This window comes from Dendronephthya gigantea, unplaced genomic scaffold (assembly GCF_004324835.1).
Source record: "Dendronephthya gigantea isolate DGI-Jeju-01 unplaced genomic scaffold, DenGig_1.0 001021F, whole genome shotgun sequence".
Lineage (NCBI taxonomy): Eukaryota > Metazoa > Cnidaria > Anthozoa > Malacalcyonacea > Nephtheidae > Dendronephthya > Dendronephthya gigantea.
Window position 1 is genome coordinate 1 of NW_021164031.1, and position 5,558 is coordinate 5,558.

At 38.0% G+C, this 5,558-nt stretch overlaps 1 long non-coding RNA gene across 1 annotated transcript; it reads left to right on the forward strand.

The window, feature by feature from the left end:
• The first annotated feature begins 345 nt into the window (after positions 1-345).
• On the forward strand, positions 346-5,290 carry LOC114544896. The gene is made up of 3 exons (XR_003690658.1): positions 346-734; positions 1,679-1,795; positions 5,158-5,290. It is a non-coding gene; the product is annotated as an uncharacterized LOC114544896 (long non-coding RNA).
• The last annotated feature ends 268 nt before the right edge of the window (positions 5,291-5,558 follow it).

Genomic DNA, 5,558 nt, shown 5'->3' on the forward strand with positions numbered 1-5,558 from the left:
TGATATTTTCGTCATTTGCGCATACTTTAAAAAAAGATCCCAGTCAATGCTGCATAAGTAGTATAATGTAACTACATGAGGCTGCCCTTATGGTTCCAAACATGATTGCATGTATTATCATTGGAAGCTTAACTAAAAGCTTACCAAATTTTCTCATCTTTCTAATTGCTTCAGTAAGAGTGATAAAAGTTGAGTTTCACCAACAATCTTTTTATGCATTCCACAAGGCAAAGCTTGGCAAATGGGCTTGGATTTGGAGGGGGTAGGATAATAAGTGATATTGACAAAATTCATGCTTTTTTATGATGGTTATGGAAATGCTTAGGCTAGATTAGACCAATCTCCTTGTAGATTTAATGCAAATTAACCCATTTCAAGTAACATGGTCTCAAATGGTTTATTGACTATTCCATGGTCACAACATTTGAAATGGGTTAATTTGCATGCAAGCTGAAAAGGTCTATTCGTCAACATTTGAGTTATTAGAAAGACAAGATGCAATTATTCAATTGCATTTTTACTAGAACATCAATATGTAAGACATAAAATATCATTTATACACATTTGAAATTATTTGTGTTTTTTTCCTAAAAACCTGCAGTTCTCTTCATAACACAACTGATGTACCATGGTTAATTTGAAAGGCATGTCTTAAACTCTTTTAGTTCCAGCACTGCAATTCCATAAAATGGCTCTACAAGGGACTTTTCTTAATGAGGATTACCTGAATGCAGGTTAGGAACTATTAAATATTTTGTTTGTTCATTTTTACAAAATCAAATAGCTAGTAAACAGTTCAATTCTGCTCTAATTGACTGTGTGGATGCAAAAATTTGATTAGATAGTACCAACCTAATGGTAACTACTGTGTAAGCCACATCAATTGTAATAATGGTGGGTGTGTTATAAAATCCCTCAGATTTTATAGTTGCTGGTTCTCGTTCGTTGGGACTGTACATACTGTATATCACAATACCACAATTTGTTTTCAATTTTTATTAACAATAGCTCATTACAAGTCTGATCACTATTTTCCGTAAACACTCTGACACTCTGTTCAAAACCCTCTCTCGCTCTCTCACCTTTCTCTTTTATATATACTGTCTGCTGTTTCAACCATGAGAAGTTTGTTTCTCAGGGCTGACACATATTCTACTGCCCATAATTTCTCCCTAATCTACATTAGTTCCTCACTTGGGTGACCACAGCCTATCTGCCTACCACTTCCTTTGCGTATCTATACGCACTTTTAGCTATCTGTGGTTTCACCATGTTCCTTGTACCTTTGAGCAAGGGTGAAATTGATTTTCTCGAGCAACTAATTTTATAACCCTAACATTGTAAAAACTATATACTTAACTAACTATATACTTACCTAATTTATAACAGGCCGTTGGTGATTAAAATAAAGCTGTGTTTACACTATGAGCTTTTACCTGGTTTAGACCAGGTCTAGGTTAGGTGTGTGAACATTATTTATCCGGCGTACCAGACTTTGACCAAACCTGGATGTGTTTGAAATTTTGGCCATCTGATACCATGAGCTGGAAAGACAGTGTGAACATGGCACATATTATTTAAACTAGACATAGAACTTAAACACTGCATAATTGTCAGCGCAGGATCATAAATTCAGAGTACCTTGGTTACAAGCTTGTTGTTAAATTTATTTTTGCAGAATACTGTACCCCTGAATTTAAGAATTTTTCTCTAATCGCGCCAGTCATGGTCAAACAATAATTGGCGCATATGTTACCACTCGGAGAAAAGCACCAATGATTTCACCAAACAAGTGGTATGTAAAATGCCTTAGGAACGTTTCGGTAAATTTGTAAAACAATACTTTGGTGTATCAAAAATTCTTAGTTGTTTCAGAAATACAAGCTCGAGCTGAAGCTAGGCGATAATTACTTTTTTGGGACTGCCTGTAGTCCGCGCATGTGAGATTTTTCCACCGAAATGATAGAAAGAAAAATCGTGTCGAAAGCCAGCCGCACACAACGCGGTTTTTGTCAGCCGATCTTCATCGACAAATATCAAACTGTTTTGATATATTCCGATTGCAGTCAGTTGACTAAAATCGCGTCGAGACAACTAGAGACCGTCTAGAAAAACTTGGGCAAGCGAAAGATAGTTCTTCCAGTTCGTCTGGGAGTAAACATGCCTTAACATGGGCAAACAGACGGATCATCCGTCAACACGTTATCCGCATAGTAGTTCGTCTTAAAGCATCATCCGTCTGTTAGTATAAATACGGGGTTGGGACAAAGCACAAAATTCATGCGGCTCTTGTGCACTCTTTGCCACATAAATAATTTCGCAATTCCTATGCAGCTTTTAAAAGCGCGATTCTGTTTCGTCTGGTATATAAATTGGGACGACGTCGATATGTCATCGACGGTTGGCGATTATGGAGTGGTATTGGGTTAAAAAATGCTAGACTTCCTGTTTAACATTTCGGGGACAAACCCGATGCCCTTGCAGCCAAAACCATTTCGGATCTCGGCAAATCTTTATTCGGAAAGGCGGTCTAACAATACGCGGTAAAATGGTCCAAAATCACACGGTGTGATCTGCACTCGCAATGTTACCCCAGGAAAAATACGCGTTAATTTGTTAGATTGATCTGAAAACATGGCCCACGAAGAAGAAATACCTTATGCAGCTGAGCATTCAAACGAATCCCCTCTCACAAAAGCCGTAAATTTGATTGAAATGCATGTAAATTTACTCAAAGTGTCTGCACTTGGAAAGGATTCAAATTTAGAAAACCCAGGACTGAATGATGACATCACTTTGCAAAGCCGCGCAATTGTAAACTATTCGTAAGTTATTTTCCCGCCTATACGTTATAATGTTAACCTCTTCGCTGTATAATTTGACTTTCCAATGTTAAGTTTAAGCAGATCTCCATTTGGATCCACACTGTGCATGCTTTTCCTGACCCTTATCTTCTGCACACAAAACCTCCTGCCTATATTATTTTTTCTCTCAATCAATTACACTATATGTTCACAAATTGCGAAAATTTCAGTCTAGCAAATGAACTCGTATACCTGGAGTAACATTGCCAGTGCAGTCCACCGGAAAATCGTGTGATTTTTGACCGCGTATCTTTAGTCCGCCTTTCCGAATGACGTTTCGGTTTTAGCTCCAAGGGCATCGGGTTTGTCCCGAAACGTTACAAAGTGGTGGTGTCGCAACATCGTTTCACACAGGAAGCCTCGCATTTTTTAACACAATACCTTTGGCGATAACCATTGTAGGTGATCACTGAAGAATAACGTGCTTGAATTATTCACCGAAAACGCATCGATTTGAATACGCTGTTGAAAGTGAATACAAATGAAAACGCATACATATCGTATTAGTGTGAACACTTGAAGACGGTACTTTTGAAAACGATTACGTCACACGCATCGATTGCCACCAGTGATTGCCACTCATTTCCAGGTCTTAAGTCGCGGCATAATTCCAACCAAACATGGCGGACGAGCACGATCTGGAGTTGTTGCGTTGTATAACGCCATGATGGCTTCACACCGAAAACAAATAGCTGTCTTACGAGCATACATTTTATTTGGGCCTTCTCCAGGTCCAATTCGAGCAAAAAATCGGTCTTGCAGACCAACTAGAAGATTTTGTATTCGACCTGGTCGAACAAGCGCGAGTCGAACAAATGCCGAGGATGCGCAAATCACCGTTTTACGTCAGACTACGATCCGGTCATCGTACGTATTCAAGCGTTTTAGTGTGAACAGTCGAATACGCTACGAAAACGGTAGTGTGAACGCGAATCGATCGATGCGTTTTCGGTCTTGCGAAACGACAAATATACACAGAAAATAAACCAAACCCTCAAATAACCCAAATAATTAACCAAAAGGTATTTTCACTGGTTCAATTCGGGACTTTGCAAATACGAAAAAAAGAAAAAACAAAGTGGTTACAGGCAGTATTCGAATACAGGTATCAAGCACAAGAACCGAACCCTTGACCACTGGACTGCAATGCATGGATGAAAAGCCCGCTAGTCATTAACATTATTTATTTTTAAACTCTGTAAATGAAGCAATCTGATTGGCTGTAAAGCGTTTCACAGCGGGCCAAAATTTTGCATCCGGCCCGCTGCAAAATGCATCGGCCCGCTGTGAAAAATGCAAGCAAAACGACAAAACCAAAGCAACGTACGGCTAAAATGTGTGAAAACCTTTCTGGAAAAGGCTAAATGAATGTTAAAAATAAAAAACATACCCGAAAAACTTCTCTTTTTGGATTTTTTACGGCATTTTTCGCTTGTCAATACGTTGTTTTTTTAATCGATTCGCCGTGATTTAGTTGCTATGGTAACAATATTTGCCATTTCATTGGCTGTTTCCCGACTAGGATATCCTTATAAGGAGTTGTTGACGTATTAAAATTCTAAAATGGCTTGCAGAATTTAAAATTTTTATAGTTTATTCATTAAATTTGTTGTATTTTTTTGTGTTTTATAAAGTCAAAAAAGTCAAGGTTAAAAAATAACACGTTATTTACCGGCAGCTTCGGTCCGGATGCAAAAAACTGTGCCCTCGGTCTCAAAAACATCCCTCGGCCTACGGCCTCGGGCCGTTTTCGAGACCTCCGGCACAGTTTTTTGCATCCGGACCTCGCAGCCGGTAAATAACATATATATATATATATATATATATATATATATATATATAATATATATATTATATATATATATATATATATGTCGGTCAATAAAATCGGCAGTGTTCTAGCTACCTAGTATCGATTTAAATGATGCAACTGACTATCTACGGTTTCGAGATTTCCATCGGCGACATATGGGACCTTAAAACAAACACACAAAGTGAATTAAACTTATGACTTTGATTACTTACGATTGGCTCAGTTAAGAACAGAACTAAGAGATTTCTGTTTTTAAACTATAGGAGCAAACTCAACCTCCGTCTAAAATGGTTGTTAAATCTCTTATTAGCTGAGCCATTCGTAATCGAAGTAATTTTAATTCACTTTGTGGCTTATTTTGATAGTGCAGCTCCTGGAAACGTATTTTCAAATCCCAGAAGCCTAATTAGGCTAGGTATGTGCACAGGAGCGTTATTTTTGAGCGTTTTCAAATTCATTTTTGTCTATCTTGTTGTTTAGACGCCATGTCCACAGGATCCAAGCCCAAGGAAAAATATGCTTAATATATAGAGATTACTTCATCGTTGGCGAGTGCGTACGATTTTTATGCACGAGTTGTGAAGGATCGTGCATGGAGTGTAATGAACATACAGGGTGTCCCAAAAAATGTCCCCTCTATTGAAATCAAGCCTTTGTACGAATCTGATTGCCTTAATATTATGATAAACCCAATTGAAAGCAAGACGCTTTATTTGAATGCCTCAACCTAATAAATATGCTATTTACACACTACTGCGTTGATCATGCATTCAAATTCCAACAAAAGCTTCATTTCAATAGCGGGGACTTTTTTTTGGGACACCCTGTACAGGCATTCAAATAAAGCGTCTTGCTTTCAATTGGGTTTATCATAATATTAA